Source organism: Phascolarctos cinereus, unplaced genomic scaffold (genome assembly GCF_003287225.1).
Source record: "Phascolarctos cinereus isolate Bilbo 61053 unplaced genomic scaffold, phaCin_HiC Scaffold_1;HRSCAF=81, whole genome shotgun sequence".
Lineage (NCBI taxonomy): Eukaryota > Metazoa > Chordata > Mammalia > Diprotodontia > Phascolarctidae > Phascolarctos > Phascolarctos cinereus.
In genome coordinates, this window is record NW_027555514.1 from 85,085,668 (window position 1) to 85,107,981 (window position 22,314).

The window sequence follows — 22,314 nt, forward strand, 5'->3', positions numbered from 1 at the left end:
CATTTGATGGAATCAAGGACACCTGACTTCCAATGTGAGTTCTGCCACTAACACAGCTTGGGCAAGTCCTACCAATTCACTGTCCCTTAGTTTCCTCATCTGTCAAATGTGAATAATGAATAATCTTGGATTTGCTAGGGCCATGTTCGGCATGATCACAGGATAGATATGCATTTTGAAAAGCATCCTATAAATGCACTTTTCTGTGGCACACTGAACTTTCCCTTTTAATCTTTCCTGGGTTCCCCTTCAGATAGAGTCAGAATAAGATCTGGGCCCAGAGACTTTTTAGTTTTATTATGAAAAGCCTCTTCTGCTTAGGGTATTAAAATACTTCAGGATTCCTAAGGTTGTGCTGCAGCCCCCTCTCTTATTGGGGAGGAATAATGAGTACCATTGAAATGGCTGAAAATTTCTCCATGGGAAATTGTATCTTTATGGATCATGGGTCATAATTGTAAGATGGCCTATGACAAGCACCATCTTGGTGCTGTCTTTTGGCATTCATCCCTCAGATGGAATACAATCTCCTCTGCTTGGCCCTCAAACCTCTTCACACTCTGCCTCCAGCTGACTTTTTCAGAGTATTTCACATTACTCCATGTCACGTATTTTGTATTTTACTCAAACTGCTGGTCTACTCATTGATCCTAGAATTTAACACTCCATCTCTTGCTTCTGCCACATCCCATGCTTGGAATATACACTCTTCTCACCTCCATCTCTTAGTTTTCTTCAAGGCTTAGGTTCTGTGTCCTATGGGAAACCTGTCCTAATCCCCTTGGCTATAGGTGTCCTTTCTCTCTTCATATCACCTGGTATTTACCTATCCATATGTTGTATCCCTGGGTAGAATATAAGCTCTTTGAGGTCAGGTACTATTTTTTTATTGTTGGTTTCATATCCCTAGTACCCAGCACAGTGACTTTGCACATATTAGTTGCTTAATAAATACTTGTTGATATGAAAGTATGTGTGTGTGTGTGTGTGTGTGTGTGTGTGTGTGTGTGTGTGTATGCATGCATGCACATATGTTTGGTGGAGAAATCAGAACATGGATGTTGGGACATACCTCTTGGGGGTATTTCCTCTTCTGGCATTTTTTAGAGGATGTGTGGTTTAGTGGAAAGATTGTCAGCTTTGGAGTCAAGATCATAGGTCATTGATTAAGAGATGGAATGGATCACAAGGATCATTTAGTCTCGCCTCTTCATTTTATAGATGAGGAAGCTAAGATTGAGAGTGACTTGTCCAACTAGGGCAGCTAGGGGGCACCATAGTGCATAGAGTGTTGGACCTGGAATCAGGAAGACCTGAGTTCAAATGTGAGCTCAGACACTTCAGAGCTGTATGACCCTGGGTAAGTCACATAACTTGCCGGCTTCAGTTTCCTAAACTGTAAAATAAAAATAATAACATCACCTACCTCCCGAGGTTGTTATGAGGATCAAATAAGTTATTAATTATAAAGCCCTTAGCACATTGCCTCGCATTAGTAAGTGCTATATAAATGTTCACTATTGTTACTATTGTTGCCAAGGGTCATAAAGCTAGCAAAAATATGAGAGGCAGAATTTGAACCCAAGTCTTTTGGGCTCCAAGCCCAACACAGTACTCACTATGCCATGCTGGATATGAGCTCAAATCTAGGTTCTGCAACTTATTTTTTGCCAATTTCTTTCTTTGTGGCTGTGGGCAAGTCACTTGTCAGGTCTGTGCCTCAGTATCCTCATTTGTAAAATAAGGATGCTGGACTAAATGACCTTTAGAGCCCCTTTCAGCTCCAAATCAGTGATCTTATTATCTTTATTTACTAGTACAGACGTAACTGAGAAAGATGTCAGAAGGGAAATATTAAATCCCACCAACGATGAAAAGCATTTTCCCCTCTTTCCTGGGTAAATTGCAAGAAGAAACAAGCTAATCCATAAAGCCTGCTAACCATTTAGACCTTAACCAATTGCCTTGCCTGATATGCCAGAGAACTGCTGCATTTTTTAAAGGGGGAGGTCTCTCCTTGGCACTTCAATCTTCCCTCCATTGGCACATGTGATGAACCACAACCCTCCAGTTTGAGGAAGCCACCTGACTACACAAGGTTTCATTTTTTATTTGCTGTACTGTAGGGGAGCTGTCAAAGCCCCCAGTTGACACCTCCTTCCAGCTCCCCAACCACTCATCAAAGCATCTTGAGCCATTTCTTCAATTTGCTTTTCCCATTCAAGACATTAAAGAGGACTTTCATGTCAAGCTTCTAGCATGAATATGCCGAAAGGGAGGTCTTCTAACAGCCATCTTTCCCAAGTTGACCCAAGGGATTGGGAGGAAAAGCAAGCTTCATATTTCTCCCTTCTGTCTGAAAAGAACAGAGGAGTCTTGCAGACAAGGAGCATGATGGTTCCACTTCTCAGACCCCCTCTCACCAGATAGCCCTCCCCCTTTGTGTTTGCCACCGATTCTGGGAGGCCTTTTCTGAATTTTCCTTTAGCCTTTGTTTGCTTATGGGAGGCTTAGGGCTTATGTAAAAATTGGCACCTAAGTCTAAAATGGCTTCCTGAGCAGGCAGGAGCTCAGAGCTCTAAAGAGAGAAGGAAGGGTCAGCTTTTAGGCTTTGCCTTTCATTGTTGCTTGTGTAATCCTGAGATGCTGAAGGCTCCCACCCCCCTTTTTTTATTGCAGACATAGGCTGGGGAGACAAACCTTTTTAAAAACTAAGTACTCTGCTAAGCTTCTGAATGTTTTCACAAGACACCTCAGAGAATGTGTTCAGCCATGGTAGCTTTTAGCCACTTTGTTTTAAGGGGAAATTTGGCCTTGTAAAAACTCTCCCCTCCCCTCCCCCTTTCTGACCACGAGGGATTAGTTCTACAATGGAATGAAGTCAGGATAGGTGAACCTCCAGAAAGACATTTTGGCTGGAAGACTCAGGATTCATCAGGGTTCTCAGAGGTCAGGGACATTTGGTGTATTCCTGTTCTTGCAAAAGCAATTATTATAGACTATTCCATGGAATTCAGAGCTGTGTCTAGACATGCTTTCTCAATTGGGCCATAGGCCAACTGGTCTGGCTACTATGGTCAAGGTCAGCTTTAGACATAGGTTTCAGAGGTTGCAGGATTTGTGGGCCATCACAAGGGTCAATAGTCTTTTTCTTACAGAAGTGCAAGGGATTGGGGTAGTACTGAGTGAGGTAGGATTTTTTGCCTAGATGAGAAAGGCAGAAAGTGACAGATTGGCTGTTGGGTTGAAGAAGCTAAGCACCTCAAAAAGTGGAAGGGAGGCCAAAGGTAGAAAGGGATCAGTGTGGGGTTAAGGGAAATAGCAGCATTCTGCCCAAGATCTCTAAACCAATATTGGCTATCATGGAAGCTGGAATCTGTGTTTTGAAAGATGGAAGCTGATTGATTTGACTGAAACTTACAGTTGGAAGGATTTTGATACTAAGCATAGATGTACAGGCAAAACATTCAGATGATAGGGAAATCAATCAACCAGCCAGTAGCATTTGTTAAGAACCTACTATCAGGCACTATGCTCAGAATGAAGGGGAGAAGACAAAAAGACAAAAATGAATCAGTTCCTGACCTCAAGGGGCTTACAGTTTTGTCAAGAGACCACACATGTATACACATATACTTACAAATATTCAAATAATATTAGAATAATTTTCAATAAAATTAAATAATAAATAAAATTCAAAATAATTGAGAGGTGGAGTGCACTAGCAATTGAAGGTACCAAACAAGGCCTCAAGGAGAAGGTAGTGCTTGAGCTTAGCTTGGGAAAAAACTAAGTGTTGGTGAGAAGGGAGGATGTTCCAAGAATGGAGGACAGCCTGTGCAAAGGTGGGAGATAGAGTGATGTGTGCAAGAAGAGCAAGGAGGCTGGTTGGCTGGACCAATAGACTGTGTGAAGCAGTGTAATATGTACTAACCAAACATTTGGTTCACAGGTGTGTCTTTGATAGAAATAGCGTAATTTCTATCAATGGAGTTGGCCCATGCTTGAACCAAATCATCTGTTTAAATGGAGATTGTAAATGTTGCCCAGGGTCTAGAATATCATTGACTTTTGAATTTAGGTTACTGTTCCTAATAACATGGCTTAATATAGAGGTGTTATTAAAGAGTCATATACAGGACCAAGAATCTTTTTCATATAGCATCTGTAGGATTAGGTCTAGGCAAAGTCAAGAAGCAGGCAAAATACCCTGCTTAAATAATCTTTTAAAAAATATTCTGCTCATGTAACTCCTTTCTTCTGATCTTCAGAGGCTCCCCATTGTCTACCAAATAAAGTTCATGCTCCTCAGTCTAACATTCGCTAGCTTCCACAATCTGGTTCTCTTTCACATGCTCTGTGTTTCAGCAGAAATAGACTACTTATCATCATCCATTCCCTCCCTTTTATCTTCCATTTCTATGCCTTTGCTCATCCTCTCCCTTTTACCTACAATGGCTGCATCCACCTTTCCATCCTTTGAAATCTTTTCCCCTCCTGCTGAAATCATTTCACTCTTGCAAAAGCCCAGCTCGAGACTGTCTTTCTCCATGAAGATTCCCCTGATCTCTCTAACTGGAAGTGATACCCGTATGCTTGAACTTGGTCAATTTCTAATTTTTATTAAAGCCATTTGTACACATTTTAACTCTCCTATTAGATTATAAGTTTTGTGAGGGCAGGGACTATTCCTAATGGGTAATCACAGAACCCGTCCCCATCATGTGCTCTGACTAGAGCATATCCCATGGAGTGTATGTGGAGCTGAGCTGGGCTCACCTGACCATTTCTGATGAGCCCTTGACCCAGAAAACCCTTGGTCACTGGTGCAGAAGCAGAGGGAAGAGGAAGCATTAAAAAGAGAAATGGACAGAGTCGGGAAGAACTGACCACCCAGTAGACTTTAAAAGGGGAAGCATCTTCCATGCATCTTCTCTTTCTCTGTTCCTGTCTCCTGAGTGTATGGAGACTCTGGGAGGTTCTCTCTTCAATTCTCTTTGGAAGCAGGGGGAAGGGTGCTCTTTCTCTCTCCACTTCCACCCCCACTTTATGACAGCTGCTCACACATGGGAGCTAGAACATTTACTTGTCTAGGTGAACTTGAGACAGACTCTCAAAACTCTGACTTCTGCTTTGTGTATGTTTCTCTGAGCATCGGTCACTGAATAGGAATTCTGAGATGGACATTTCTAGCCTTGGAGGCAACCTTGTGAGTTTGAGGGATTGTGGGAGCTCAGTCAGAGTGAGCTAGAAGCCCAGGAGGAATTTTTTGCAACTACATCCATCTCAGAGATAATGACTACCACTATAATAATTGTTATTACACTGATACAGATACATCATGGATTGAATCATGAGCCTTAAGCATAAGGAAAACTATTTTTTTTAATTTTTAGATCTTATTATGCATGCTCAAATACAGATAAAACACTGCTCACCTAAAATACAGTGTTGGACCTGGAATTAGGCAACCTAGGTCCAGACATTGGCTCTTACCAGTGTGACTCTGGGTCATTTGCTTTACCCAACTGGGCCTCAGTTACATCATCTGTAAAATGAAGGGGAGGGACTAAATGATCCCTAAGATCCTTTCCACCTCTAACTCTTATGAGCTTAATTGTGTCCATAGATGCCAATACTTAGCATAAGGTCAGTTGCCATCATTTCCTGAGCATTCCATGTGAGGTCTCAGGGTGTTTGTCTTTTCCTGTCATCCAGTACAATCAGCATCAACCAGATTTCATTTCAGGAACAAGCCAAAGCTAGAAAATATAACAGTAATTTACCCCATGGGTGGGCAAATGTAGCCCACCTCTATTTTTGTATGAGACACAAACTAAAGCTGTAATTTGCTGACCCCTTGTCATGCCTAGTTAGTTATCTGCATGTTAACTCAATGCTCTATTTCTAGGAAGGAAATCATGGGAATTGGTGGTTTTGGTTAAGGTTGAAGCTTAACTTTGGTGATATGGTTATAAGTACCAAAGCACTCTTTTGTGTTAATATCACCCTTCCCTTATTTCCTACAAAGAAAGCCATTTTCTGTACCAGAAAAAGGGGGGAGAGGAGGGAAAGAGAGGGAGAGAGAGAGAGAGAGAGAGAGAGAGAGAGAGAGAGAGAGAGAGAGAGAGAGAGAGAGAGAGCAGTTCAGCAAAATCAACCAACATAATCAACCAAGTCTAACAGTGAATGCAATATCCCACACCCATAATCCCTCCCTTTTGCAAAGGAGGAATGAAGGTGCATTTTCCTCAGCTTTTCTTCAGGGTCAAACTTCTTGATCATTATAACAGATAGGATTATAACTGAATAGGATTCAGTCTTGCTTCGTTTTAATTGTGTAAGCTTTCCCCCCCTGGTTCCACTTACTTTCCTCTGTATCAATTCATATGTCTTTCCACACTTCTCTGAATTTCTGATATTTCTAATTTTTTAATAGTTTGATTGTTAAATTTATATTCAATTTGTTTAACCATTCCCAGTCAATGGCCATCTGCTTTATTTCTAGTTTATGGTTGTTTTTTTTTCTATGCACGAGTGTTGCTATGAGTATTTTGTTATACAACAAAACATCAATTTTTTCTTCAAATTATCTTTGGAAAGTCTTAGAGTTTTATGGACATAGCCTTATGAAGCTACAACAGAATAGAATAGTAAAGTCACCATGAGGTCATTTGGTAAGTGGTAGGGGGAGACAGGAAATGTTAGGATAACTCAGAAAAAGTGACTAAGATTCTTTCTTGCTTTTATGTCAGTTTTTGTGTCGGGGGGTACTGGTAAATGTTTAACAACCAACTCTGAAGCAAGATACATTTTAAAATTTAATCTATATTATTGAGATTTTCTCCATCATTTTCTTGTTTAGAGAATCAGCAAAACACTATATCAAACCCTGATGCAGTTTGTTGATTTCAGAGATGTAAATGTTCACACTTAAAAGTTGTTTCCCTTGAGCCAGAATGAGCTGCCTCCAGCATGTTCCAACTTGTGGTGTTGTGACAATGTCGGAGATGGAAGTTGTATGGGGCAATACTTCTTTTGAGCAATGCAAACATAGTCCATCTAAAAAGAGCGCCCATCAACTGCAGAATGGCTGGATAGATTGTGCAAGATGAGTATATTGGAATATTCTTGTGTTGTAAGAAATGATGAGGGGTGGTTTCAATGAAACCTGGAAAGATTTGTATGGACTGATGTCGAAAGCAGTGAAGTAGAGGTGGGAAGAGAAGTTATACAACAGAATTTATACAATATATTTGTATAATACAGTTTATACATTGAAGACAACATAGTAAAGGCAAACTTTGAAAGACTTCATAGCTCCAATCAATGCAATGACCAATCAATTCCACAGGATTCATGATGAAACCTGGCATTAAACTCCTGATAGAAGTAATGGACTGAAATTGCAGAATGAGATGTATTTTATGGACATGGTCAATGTGGGAATTTTTTTGTTTTTGCTTGACTACGCATCTTTGTTATGAGGGCTTTGTTTTTCTTAGCATTTTTTTTCTTTTTCCAATAAAAAAAGGGGGTTGGGTAGGTGAGAGGAAGAGAGAACTAATTTTTGTTAATTGAAAAAAAATTAAATTAAAAATACACACAGCTTTCATCCTCTGTGTGGTTAGCCTGTGAAGTAGCAGGCCATGGTGCAAAACTGGCATTACAGACACACACACACACACACACACACACACACACACACACACACACTCTCTCTCTCTCTCTCTCTCTCTCTCTCTCTCTCTCTCTCTCTCACTCACACACTCTCACATACACACCCCTACATGTAAACCTCTCTTACTTTAGAAAACAATAGTTGTGGGTTCCTTCCCTTTGACTTAAATACATGCATTCTCCTTGACACTTTTAAAAAGGGTCCCCAAGATCAAAGATGCTGCCTCAGCACCTGTGCCAACATTATTTTCAATTGCTATTGACCCATTCTCTAAGCTTTTTCTTTCATGCAGGTGCTTTTTTAAAAAGTTAGATGATAGCACCAGGCTGAACAAAACCCAAGTCCATATGTATTTATGTTTGTCTATATGTACACATATACCTAAGGGTATAGCTTTTGTATAGATCTCATTCAGAAACCGAGCAGTTAAATCCCCACTCAGGACCAGGCTCAGATGTAGATTCTCTTTTGATAATCTTTTATTAACAGTAAATTGAATAATGCTCAAGGACTAACTCAAAAATGAAAACATAATTATTTTTTTAAAAACCCAGCAGTTTGACCTCAAAACACATATTAAAAGGCTGAATAGGAAAGCTGTTCCCAGGTTACCTTTGTAGATTCTTTCATGTATAGTTGCCAAAGAAAAATGTCCATTTTACCCTATGAATTCCAGTATTTATAGAATATCTCCCCTCAAGCTCTAAGAACCTTGAGAGACAATGTGGTGTGGGGTAGCACCTCTCCAAGTCTGGGGTCTAGGACTTTTAGTAATGCCTCAGACTTTTTCACGAAGCCCTCGAGGTTAAAACTATTTTTATGATAATACTAAGATTGAAATTTCCAATATGGTAAATGTCCATATATATGTATTTTCTATATTATAAATATGTATACACATATATCCCATACAAACAAAAGCTGTTGATGGGAAGGGGGTCATCAATAATTTTTAAAAGTGTAAAGAAGTGCTGAGACCAAAAAATCTGTTGTAGGGGCAAAAGTATTGGCTTTGGCAATGGGAAGATCTGAGTTTGAGAGGCACTGTGGTACAAGCTGAAATCCTGTCTCTGTCACTCATAGCCTGTAGATCTTTGGGTAAGTCTTTTAATCTGTGTTTCTTTATCTGTAAAATGAGGACATTAGGCTAGATGGACTTTAAGGTCATTTCCAGACATAAATCTATGACCCTATGAAAATTGACCCTGATATTTACTAGCTGTTAGACCTTGGGCAAGTCATAATCTCTCTGAGCAATTTTTCATCTGTAAAATGGAAGAATAATACAACCTCATTTCAGAGAGTTGTTGTGTAGTGTAAATAAGAAATTGTACACAAAGCACTACATAAATGCTGACTAGTATTATTATGATTGTCTTTCTTTGATGAACACAAAATGAAACACGTGGGTCTGTAACAATGCCAGACAGACTTTTATAAGCTAGGCCAGGATGGGGAACCTGCAGCCTCAAGGCTACAAACTAAAATACTTTTTGTTAAGGAGATTTGTTCTGTGAAGTTTGGATTTAGTCAAAGGGTTGCACTTGAGGACCTAGAGGGCCACATGCACCCCTGAACTAGGCACTACCAAACTGCACCAAAATGATGCAATAATGATTGTAAAAATTTGTTTAATGAAACTAAAAGTCACGAGGACAGCTCTGGGGATGATGAATCACAATCTCTCTGCACTGTTATGACCGATATGCTCCACCACCCTCACATTCCTTTGCAAAGACCACTGAATCAACATTTTCTCAAGTGATTTTTTTAAACTGTTGCAATATCCAATTTCTCTAGTCAGTCGATTGGTTCAGCCTTAAAGCTATCAAAAGACAGTGGAACATAACAGAAACAACATTAACTCTCTGTGCCTCAAATGTCTTATCTGTAAAAGAAAGGCTTTGGACTAGATGTGTTCTAAAGGCCTTCCCAGCTTTACATCCTGTGAGGGAAATAGATCAGCCTGAGTCCAGTTGTGGCTCTGGTAGCATTAGCAGAGATGGCCAGAGGGAGTGGGGCCCTGCTCCAGGGTCATGGGATAGAATAGAGTTCCTGTTGGACATTATCCCCCTCTGCCTGAGTGCCCAGAGTTGGCCCTGTCCAGGGGGTGCTGCTACAGCAGTGAGCAGAAGGATCAGGATTGAGAGGAGCAGAAGCACTTCTGGCCCCCAGTAGTCCCCCTATCAAGTCTAACAGAAAAAAACCCAACTGCTGTGGCCTGCTTGCTGCCCACCAAGAAGAAGCCTGTTCTGTCTTCTACCTTTGCCAAGACAGCCAGCTAATATCTTCGAGGTGCTAGAGGCAGATTCTGAGGGCATGGAGCAACATGAGAAATTAAGTGTATGGACCCAGTGGGATAATATGGTGCTTGTCTGACTGTCCTGAGCAGTTGCTTGACTTACTGGAAGAAGTGGTCACCACTGCCATCACTCACCATTCAGACTAATCAAATGCTTGCTGTGTAGACTTACAGGAGGTCACCAAGACTTCTCTTATGCCTACAGTGTACTTTCTCAGATCCAGGAGGAAACAAAAGAGCAGCTAGTGATACAGTTTGGGGTTCCATCAAGACAAGTTCTGGAGATCTCTTCTCTCGTTCCTCTTCCTTCTTCCTGCTTGTCCAGAAACCCAACTTACTACTAAACACAGAGGAGAAAGAGTAAACATTAAAGGTCAGAGGGGGGTGTGTGTGTGTGTGTGTGTGTGTGTGTGTGTGTGTGTGTGTGTATGGGGAAAATGGCAGCTCATGATGACACATGATAAATTAAGTCCCCAGGAAGTCTGTGTCATGTGGCTCTTGGTGAATGAAGGGTGGTGGAGGGTCAATGATGAAATGGCACTGGGGTGGATGGAAATAAAAGGACTTTGTCATGAATATCATTCAGTCATTGGGAAGGGGAGAGAGCAGAGGAAGAGATTTGATTTTGAATCACCTTTCCATGTTGGGGTCTAGGCTGATGAGGAGGGATGGGGAGCTGAACCAGTTGTTTTTATTTCTCCCACTCACAGTTCTTTCATCTTGACATTCTAATTTCATTTGCTTTGGTTTGTCATGTTACATAACAGACATCTGTCCATCCAGTGCAAACAAAATCCTAGGAGCATGACTCTCAAAAATTCAGGTTGACTGCATTTCTTAGGGCTATAATGCTTGTTGCCCTGCATCAGAGGTACTGTAGTGTAGGCAATAGGTCAGGAAGGCCTGATTTCAAATCCAGCCTCAGAAACTTTCTAGCTATCTGACACTGGACAAGTCACTCAACCTTTCTCTCTAAGGCGGAGTTTCTTCATATGTAAAATGGGTATAGTAGTAACAGCTATCTCTGGGAATTGTTTTGAGGATAGAATAAAATTGCATGTAAAGCAATAAATGACAGCCATGATTACCTACTCTGCTTGCTTGTAGTTTTCCTAAACTAAGTTCTCCCAAATCTTCAAAGGGCAAAGTCCCCTGGGGTTTTTGTTTCTTAGAATTTGGTGAAGGAGTTCATATTCCCTATCCCATGGGCTTTGATCACATCTCCGCTTCAAGCCTTGGCATTTACAGGTGGAAGAATCCCAGCCTTTTTGGTCTGTCCTCATATGGTGGCCCCTCCCCCTCCCTTTAACCAATTTAATTATCCTTCTCTGGACCTTCTCCAGCTCTGTCATGTCTTTCTTGAGGTGAGGGTTATGGGGCACATGGTAATACAGATGTAGATGGACCACAGTTGCTTGCTTGCCAGCCTTCTTAAGCTATCTGTCTACCTGTCTTTTTTCTGTCTCTTTATTTCTCTTTCCTTCCTCTCTCTTCCTTCCTTCCTTTCCTCCCTTCCTTCCTTCCTCCTTTCTTCACTCCTTCCCTCCCTTCCTTCCTCCCTCTTCTCTTCCTTCCTCCCTCTCTCTCTCTCCTTCCTTCCTTCCTATCTATCTTATTGCCCTTCATTCTCATTTCCTCTTAACTGCCCCCATCTTTCCTTGTAACAAAAAAAAAACCTTTTAAGCAAAGCCAACAGATACAGCCAGCTGCCCTACCTCTCGACTTAAAGAAGGAAGCTGTACTGTAGTTTCCTTTTGTAGAACTGTGACTTCCTTTTCCTCTCCCTCCCAGTGACTCAGCTGCTGCTTCCCAGCCACATGTGTAACTGGGGTGAGGAAAGAGGGACATTCTGTACTGAGGTGTAACAAGCAAAGCATAGGAGAAAAACTGCTTCTCATAAAAGTTATGTCACATGTTTGTGTTGGCATGTTATCCTTTTCAAAGGACATTAACACATTATTTTATTCTCATAGCTCTATAGTGTTAAGTAGAATAGATATTATTATCCCTTTAGACAAATGAGGAGACAGAGATGCAGCAAGATTGATTGAGTTACTTAGGGTCATAATAGCTTCTTAGTGGCAAAGGCAATAGAGCAGGAGATCAGGGAGAGTAGAGACAGAGACCGAAGAGCATCAAAATGAGGCTGTTGGTGCAGTAGTATTGGGGAGAAGCTCATCCCAACCTGCTAACTGGTAGCCTCCTATTTTAGCGAACTTACCTTTGCTAACCAGAATACTAATCTCTGTTGTTTTTACTGTGTGAAGACTACAAATGCTGCCAATGCTCCCTAATTTCAGCAGCTTCTAAATTCAGGCCTCTTCTAATTGCCCCTCTGGCTCTCCTTCTGATTCCTAGCCCTTCACCTCTTCTACTAGACCAGTCTGTGTCCTAAGAGATGGTTCTATCACTATCACAGGATTATAGTTTTAAAAGGGAGAAGGACTCTTAATGATCATTGGATCCAGGGTCTCTTATTTTACACACAGGGAAACTGATACCCAGAGAAGCTACATGCCTTTCCCAGAGGCACACATCTAGTAAGGGTCTAAGATGGGATTCAAAACCTTCCCGACTCCAAAATCAGAGTTCAGTTGATCTTCCATTTAGAAATCCTAAGAGCTCCCTTATCTTTTACGGAGGCAGAGAAACATTCGCTTTGAGTGGTTCAGTTCTTGCTTGTACTTTGTTACAGAAATAGCATGCTTCTATTGACCATCTTAATTTGCAGTCATTTTTTTTTTTCTGATTAGATTCTTAGAGGAGCTGGAATATACAATTTGGAGAGTACAGAAGTGATAACATTGGGGTGGTTATAAAGACTGAAGAAATGATTTGGAATCAACCCATAGACCAGACACTGTAATGTGCCACGTGACCAAATGTATTCCAGAATTACATATGTACATATATATATAACATTCATGTTGTAAAAAATGAATTCTGTTTTCTACCTTATGAGAGTAAATGGGGACATTGTAAAAGATAAGCTTTAATCCACACAATGCATAAAAAAGATCTAGTTCGCTGTAGGAGTTCTACTTTAAAATTAGCCCTAGTTGTAGGAAGTGAAAGAAATGGATGAACCCACCCCTTGGCCCCCATTCCCAGGCAAAGCTAACAGCTGTAGACCTATTGACGAGCCTTATGTCAATCAACCTAATGAAAGGAGCGGTTTCACATCCATCTCCCTGCATAGCAGTTGAGGCTTGGAGGGCGATGGAATTTCTGACCCATTATTGTGTCATTTAAACCAAATAATCAGGTTACAGCCAACTGTCTTGTTATCAACTTTGCTATTTAATTGGGCTTGTGTGGACTCGATTTCATAGTTCTCTTGATACAGAGTGAGATCATAGGGTCATACATTTAGAGCTGGGAGAGAACTTAGAGGTCACCAAGGCCAACCCTCTCATTTGAAAATGAGGAAACTGAGGCCTGGGGAGGTTTAATGATTTGCCCAAGTTTTAGAGTTAGCATGGTTTACTGAAAGGAGAGCTGCTTTGGGAGTTAGGAAACTCCAGTTCTAATCCTACCTCAGTCATTTTTTTTCCTATGTGACCTTGGGATAGTCACTTCAGTTTCTATGGTTCTAGAGAAACAGACTCTTAAGTGGTTCAGTCCTTGCTTGTAACCTGTTACAGAAAGAGCACCTTTCATTGACCATCTTAGTTGGTGATCAGTTCCTTAGTTTTTTCATCTTGTAAAAGGAAGGAGATGGACTAGATGACCTTCAGGGTTCCTTCCAGCTTTAAACCAATTTACCTTTAACATCCCACCTCTGACTAGAAGCCCAATATTCTTTCCACTGTACCAAGTTGGTTAGAATAAGCTATCAGTTGAAAGCAATAAAGTCAGGTTTTAGAAATGAGGGCAAGAGTAGGAGAAAGAAGGGTGATATTCCTCATCAGTGAAATTAAAAACAATTACAAGAGTAAAGCTACTTAAGGCCCTTCATTCTTTGAGACCAAGGATTTGGCTATTCTATCATTCTGGGCTGTTGTGAGAAGCTTTCTTGGGTGCTTACTATCCTGAAATATTTATATAATTTTGCCATGGGAGACCCATCCGAAGTCCAGATGCAATATACTAGGATGCCCCTCCATGCCATGTGCCTGCTTTGGGAAACAACTGAGGAATAATTCTGAGGCTCAGTCTGTAGGACTGTTGGTATAGGATTAAAAGGATTTAAAATTCATCCTCATAGGCAAATGCATTTTTTCCAATGACAAATTTTTAACCTTTTGACTAAGGTCAGAACTCCTCAATCAACAGTTACTAAGGACCAACTATATACAAAGTGTTGTGCAAGACATTATGATGGAAAGAAGAAAAGATACTACAGTAACTGACTTAGAGACAGTTTCTGGAGACTGAGCCTGTTTCAGAGTTCTGAGGCAAGCTGTTGCTGAGTTTTGAATGTGATAAACTGGGGAGATATATACATTGCAACTGTTGTATTATTTAGGGACCAATATAATTTATTTAATTATATATATAGGAGATGAGAATGTGTTTATTAGTTATAGGCTAAGGTATGGTTGTTTATAGAGAGGATGCAGAGTCTAAACCTCAAAATATAAGAAGTGAGAGAGAAGGAGAAGGCATGGACTTTAGAACTGCATTAGCTAAGCTTAAAGCTAGAATGAATGGAAGAATATAACTGGACAGAAGAACAGATCAAAAGCAGAGATTAAGAGATGTCACTCAACACATAAATAGAGATATATCTGGTGAGGGGTTAGTTAGTCAAGAGCAGTCTGGATCAGGTTAGGTTAGCTGTGGAAGTATCTACTCAAAAGGAAACAACATTTATCAAGGCATTTTTTTGTATTGTTCTTGAAACACAAAGAGGATGTCAACATTCAGTTTCAGAGTGATGAGTTACCCTGAGCACATATGTGTTTTTCCTCACTTCCTTGATTGCTAGTCAGTGCGTGCCCACTCTATCTCACAGATAACTGAGGACAATAGTGGGAGAATGTGGCCCAGGTTTATGTATGGATTTATTTATTTGTTTGCTTTAATATATGAGTCACTATGATACAATAATAGCAATTATTATTATAGTTATATATTATATCTATTAATTTTGGAGAAGGAAATGGCAAACCACTCCAGTATCTTTGCCAAGAAAATGCCAAATGGGGTCACAAAGAGTTGGACGTGACTGAGCAGCAAAAATCTTGTAATTTATTATTTGTTATATTTTACATTATTTATTATATATTATTTAATTATGTTACATTATATACTTAATATATGTCATGCGTATTAGAATAATATCATTAACTAATATGTTATGTATCATATAATGTTATCTACAATAAAACATTATAATATAATAACCAATATAAGACAATAATATATTATAATAACATAATATCATAATAGGCAAGCCTATACTTGTCGGGGAATTTACCCTAGCAGATGGGAGCTATGAGCCGGTGGATGTCCCTGAAGCCCAGTAAATGATAGCATGAAGCTGCTCTTTAGTGACACCCTTTCAGCCTCAGGAGTGGAGAAGAAATACCCAGGAGAGAGCTGAGTGATGACATCACAAGACTGCAGCAGCAGCCCTGTAGCCTCTGAGACATGAGTTATCTTGGCAATACATATGCCTTAATCAAACATTTACACTATCTATTGGCCTTTCATGCACCTGCCCTAGCCACACAGCTTCCTGGAGTGTGCCCCCTTTGCTCATGTTTCCTGACTCCCCACATTTCCTATCTATGGCCCCTCCAGCTGTGTTCCTCAGTCATTTGTGTACTCTGCATATATTTCCTTACCTAGTTGTGGTATAGTCAATGCTGGGAAGGGTGCAGCCCATATCTGCATGGGTTTGGGGTGGGGGACTTTTATCACTTTACTTACTGTGCAGTTTAATTAAATCAATTTCTAAATCTTTTTCTTAATCTGAAATCTTTTGCTTTTGAATTAGTGGGTCCTCTGGTTGGCTGGCTAAAGTAAACATTAATGGGGGCTCCTGAGCTATTTTCTTTAGGATGCAATGGGTGCACAGGGTGCTATAGTTGTTATTATTGAGGTAAAATCACAACTGATTAAATGTAGGGTATGGAGGAGAAGGATCAGCCAGTGAAACTACCTCTCTTGGTTTCTCAATCCCCAATTCCTCAAATCATGGACATATTTGAGTGACTGGAGGTGCTAGCCAATTTTTTTTTTGTCCTGTTCACTTTAACGTTTTTCTCCTCACATGAAAACAGAGCTAAAGAGAGAGTAAGGCCTGGAGCTGTCCCCACTTTAACCACTTCTGTCAATATGCGTAATATCAGAAAGGAGATGGATGTCTGCACAGTGGAAACAATATGCCTCTGATGGAAGCCATCTTGCTCAAATCTAGTCCCTGTATATTAGATATTTCCCCCAAGGTTGGTGAAATCTCTGTTGAGATTATTGAGTTGTTGGAGAAGCTATACTTTGCCAACTAGGCAGTGGGTACAGGCAATGGGTGTACAGAGTCCCAAAGGGGCAGGAGACAGCAGAATTCCAAGGGAGCTGAGGTAGGAGAGGGGATTAAGAAAGAGAACAAAGAACAATTCTGCAGTGGAAAAAAAATGGAGAGCACTTTAGAAAGAGCTAGTTTCAACTGGCTAAGTTCCCCTCAATAACTACTCCTGATTTTACAAGCCTGACAGATAATCAAGGGCATTATGCCGGGTGTCAGGGAGGGGATAATATTTTCAAGGGCCTACCGTTTAAAAAACAATTTCTGTCACATAGCCGGCCCACGCTTCAGGCATGCATGCCTCTCTGTTTCACTGCTGATTTGGAAATAAATTATGCTGATTGCTCCCAATATGAGGAGAATCCATCATCATTCATCTCTGAATTCATCTCAGTCACCCTATCATTGTTACTGGCCTATGTCCCATGTAACCCCAGTTTCCTCCTCCACTATGGTAATGAGATTCTGCCTTCTTCCAACCTATTCCAGGTTTCTAAGCCAGATGACAATGGGAAGAACACAGTAAACCTGCAGCTTCTCAGGCTGACTGCTTTGCTGCCGAAGTCTTCTCTCCTGCTCTTGGCATGCTATTATCAGGAGGTCAACACCCTTTCTTTCTGGAGCAGTGTTAATCTGCCTTCTGGGACATGGTTGGTCACCTTCTACTGTCCCTGAATCTGTTGGAAAGGGGGTGGGGATAGATGGGGGTGTCTTTGTTCTGTTCTTTGGTCTAATACTTCCCAGCCCTCCCCCCAACTTTCTAACATATACCATTGTGAAGGCTGGTAAATCAGCATGAGTCCTCTATCTATGTTGTTTTTTTTTTTCCCTGGGCCTGACATTCTAATTATGAAGGATGAAACTGACCCAAAAATGAGTCCAGAAATTGTTGGTGGAAAGGAATTGCCAAATGATAGCAGGAGAACAATAATGGAAATGCTAAAAAAAACCTTTGCAAACGGGTGAAGTTTCAGATTTTATATAGCTAAAGGTTTTGCTTTGTTGAAAGACAGATAAAATATGAGACTAGATATAAAAGTACTCGGAAAAGCTAACAATGCTGGCACATAGAGATGCCATGTTATTATTATTTGATACTTCAATGTATCCTTGATTTCATCAATGTAGCTATTTCCTCTACAGATATAGATCAAAACCCATCCACAGAATGGATCCTTACACCAATTAATGTGTATTTCAGTTCTCTATATTTGACAAATACACATGGCTGTTTTCAGTAAGTAGTCTGTGTGTGTGATTTATTGGGGTCTAATCGGTATACTCAATGTCTGAAGGGCCCCACAGTTTTCTAGAATCACAGGATTTAGAGCTGGAAGGGACCATAAGAGATGATCTTGTCCAAGCACCTCATTTTGTAGATGAAATTAAGGTTAAATGATGTGCCCAAGGTAGTTAAGTGGCAAAATTAGGATTTGAACTCTGGTTTTCTGACTTCCAAATTCAGTGTTCTTTCCACTACATCAGCTTACAAATTTAGTTCTTGAAAAACTGGGGGAGAACTCTAAGAGAACACAAGTAGGAGCAATGTTACTTCCTAAAATAATACCACATAGATCAATCACCTATTTACTGGCCTTGCTCTTTATGGAAGATGAAAAGTACTGTAAAGGTTAGATACAGTGAGGGGAGCTGTGACTATTTTTTGGGACTGTTTGATAAAAATGGCTCATCTTTATTATTCAAGGGAGCCATTGTTATGTATATTCAGAGAAATAATCTGTTCTAAACCTGGGGTCCATGAACTTGCTTTTAAAAAAATTAATAACTTACATTTCAGTCTGATTGGTTTCCTTCTTAATCCTATAAAGGATCTTTTGTATTATTTTGTGCCCTTAAAAACATAATTCTAAGAAGGGCTCCAAAGGCTTTCCCAGAGCCAAAGGGGTGCAGGACACAAAAACTAAGTTTAAGAACCTTCGCTCTGAACCTTGAAATGTGGGTGTTTGGAGGATAGGAGTTGAGAGTATGAGGGCACATGCCTGAATCTATGAGATGCAGAGAAATCAGAAAACTCTCTTTACCTCTAGATATCATAAGGACCTCCGAAAAACTGCTAGCTTGGTAGCTTCTGGAATGCTAGCTGGTAGAACAGAAACCCTCTGGACAAAACCAGTTACAGAAGAAGGATATACCAGCACTTTCTGTAGAGTCCCTAGAAATGACAGGGAAAGCACATTCTCTCTTTTTTTTTTGGTAAAAAAATGTAGCTTCAATCTGAAATTTTTTTGCATGTTTGCAGAAAAAGCCCTCAAGCTGCATTTAGGGAGCTAGTTGTATTCAATAAATGAAAGAAAAGGTAATCAAGCATTTATTAAGTGTGTAGTATATGGTAATACAAAAGGAAGATAGTCCCTATCCCCAAAGGGCTGACATTCTAATAGGGGGAAACAACATAGAAAGAGACTGGTAGTCATGGAAAGAATTTCCATTGGAGAGTCAGAGGGATGGTGAGTTTACCTATAGGACCTATAGGATCAAGGGTAGTGTTGATTCAATTATTTTCTCCTAAGCAACAGATGGGAAGTCAAGGAGAGGAAGGAAATTATATGGGATTCAAAGTCCTGGCAGATGTCTACTTGACCATGATGGACTTTTGGAAAGGATGTAAAATACGGTCTGCTCTGGGCCTGACGAGGTATAGTGGACTAGATGGAAGGTATAGTGGACTAGATGGATTTGAGCTTGCAAATTCACCAATCAAGACAGCTCAGCCTCATTCAACATTTACAAGCTTTGTGATTACCAAATCTCTCTGAGCATCAGTTTTTTCATCTGTAAAAAGATGATAATAGCACCTGCAGTACTTACTTCATGGTACTGTTATGTGAATCAACTGAGATAACATGTACAAAGTTTTACAAACATTGAAAAACTATATAAATGCTATTATTCTTCTCAGAGAAACCCTACAACTACTTCTGTTGAGAAAATCCAGCTCTTGGCTTCCTCCAAAGTTAACACTGGGGTTGATCCAGAGACTGTTTGGCTCCAACCAAGTAATTCCACTGGATTATTGTCCTGATATCATATTGGATTATTATACTGTCATGGATTATTTATTACCATAAATTGTTACAAATCACACACATCTGGGTAATAGGACCCTCCCCAAATCAGAGTATTTCTTGTAACTTGGTTATCTTGGGTTGCCACGAGTGGAAAATTCCACTGTCACCTTCAACAAATGTTGAAAATACACTGTTTAAAGATGTGCTAATATTTCCTTACACAAATCCCTCCTCTTCACACCCCCATAACCTCAACCTAAGGAGAATAAGATTCTCAAAGGCCCAGCTTCCCTGGGCCCCATTAGTAGGAGCCTTCTGGAACTGTGTTTTCATATTGTTAAGAGCTGAACACAAAAGATCTTTTTCAAATGGGATAATGAATGATTCAAGATTTATGGTTTTCTATACAGTATGGATAGTTTCAAATGGTAAATCATCAGGCATTTATATGGGAATACATTGTTGGGAGTTAGGCCAAGAATAAGCTTACAAAATATTCACCAAATTAATGACTTTGGTAAAATTTCAGCCTATAGTTGGACACGTATGATATCTGCTGGAACAAGAAGACAAAGAAGGTACTTTCCTTCCAAAGGCTCCAAAGTTAGCCTATTTTAACATTAACACCCACCACTAGATTAGAGATTAAGTAAGTAGGAAGATCTGTCAGTGGTAGCCTTCTCCCCTACCCCAAATGATTTATATTTGTATTTGTAATACTCATTCACATTAACATAGTCTTTTCAGGTCTGCACATTGTTTTGTACATGTTATCCTATATATAGGATATAATAATATCCTATTATCTTCACAACAACCCAGTGAACTACCATGATTAACTCCCTTTTACAGGCTGAAGAAATGGGCTTAGTGAAATGAAGCATCACATAGGTAACCTGAGGCAGAATTCAAACCCATATGTTCCTGACTCCAAGCCCAAAGCTCTATTTACTATACCATGCTGTTTCTCAACTTTTAGCTGTGACATTTCCTTCGTAGGAACAAAGGCATGTCCTTTATGTCATAGTAGACCTAGAACAAAGCAGGAGAGAACTGAGAATTTATTTTCATCCCTCTTCCTCTCACCCTCACTTAGTTGTTAGTTAATACTTATTAGCTAGGAAGAGGTGAGGCTGCCTTAACTTATACCTTAGTGTGGATTGCTTTCCAACTTGACAAGCCCCTTATTGAGCAAGACCCCTTGGAATGGGACACAAAATATATTCTTGGAAAGGCCAGGAATGGGAGGGAAGACATTTAAAGGGTTGATGGGAAAACATTCAGAATAAACAATAATTTTGCCTTGGCTCCAGCTACTGTAGGATCAAGGCCAGGGCCTTATCAGCACCCACCGAACTCTTCTGTTCACGTAATGTCTGTTTAAAGATGTGTTCCTTGAAGCCAGCATTGGGTGTTGCCATCTAATACAAGGTTTCAGATAGGATAAAAAGGAACTGCAATGGTCCCCTCCTCTCACTTCGAATCCAAACATGCCCACTATGTGGAGCTCTGGGTGGGGAAAAGAAAAGAGGCAAAATAGGAAATGATGAGTTGAAAGAACTGGGGATATTTACCTGGAGAAGGGAAGCCTGGGGATGGGAGGAGAATTACCATCTATGTCTTTAAGTATTTGAGATAAGAGAGTCTGAAATTGTTTTGCTTGACTCTAGGGGACAAAGTTAGGAACAATGGATTAATCACTTTAGGGACTCAGATTTAGGCTTGATATAAGGAACAATTTCCCTTGTCTCCTCTCACAAAAGTGATGCTGTCCTCAAATTTCTCATAGTTCCTTGCCCCCATCATATTCTACCCTGGTTCATATTTATTATATACATGTATATCCCTATTATATTTGTTTCTCAGATCCATTAGAAAGACAGTGAACACCTTATATCCTAAGCACCCTGCATAATGCTTTGTACATGGTAGGCATTAGTGTGTACTAAATTTGCATTGAATTTAACTGAACTGAACTTGCTGAATTAGAAGTGCTTAAGTATGGAATGGGATGCCTTAGGAGGTAATGAGTTCCCCATCTCTGGAAGTCATTTGCAGTCCAGATGACGGCTTGTCAGGGATACTGGAGAGTAAATTCCTGTTCAAATACAGGTTGAACTGCACCATGAAATCCCTGCTGATTCTGAAATTGTGTGATTCTAGAGGGGCAAGCAGGAAGTATTCACTAATATTCAGAAACAAGAAGACATCACCATAAACTTCCCAAATCAGAGCTAGAGCACTGCACTCTTTGCCTCAAACATAAACCTAAGAGGAAACATTCATCTGGTTCAATCAGTGGATTCCTTGGGAGCATAACATTGGAGACATTTTAAAGACTCCCCTCCCAAATTCCACTCTTGTGTTTAAGTGATTTGCCCAAGATCACACAGCTCGTAAGTGTCTGAGATAGGATTTAAATGTGTGACTTCCTGACTACAAGTCCAGAGCCCTATCAACATCAAGTTGTGGTTCTTAGAAGTTCTGACTTCATTTGGCAGACAACAAAGATCTTACTGAAGAATTCTGAGTAGAGAAATGCATTATTATAGCAGAATCATGAAAGCTGGGTTGTGGAGGCGGGAAAAGATGAAGGTAGAAAGCTATATTAATTGGCTTTTGTAATAATCCAGGCAGTTGGTAGGTAATAAGAACCTTTGCTAGGGTGATGACAGTAGGGATAGCAGTGAGGACACAGACGTGAGATGTTGTGGAGATGGAATTAACAGAACTCAGCAACTAACTGGATGTAAGAGGTAAAAGAGAGGGAAGGGCAAAAGAAACCTCCAAGGGAAGAAGGAATGGTGGGATCACAGACAGGAATAGTGAA

The 22,314-nt window shown here is 40.2% G+C and overlaps 1 pseudogene; it reads left to right on the forward strand.

Moving 5' to 3' along the window:
• Positions 1 to 10,327, forward strand: part of LOC144455835 (ragulator complex protein LAMTOR1-like) — a 77,977-nt pseudogene extending 67,650 nt beyond the window's left edge.
• Positions 10,328 to 22,314: the final 11,987 nt, after the last annotated feature.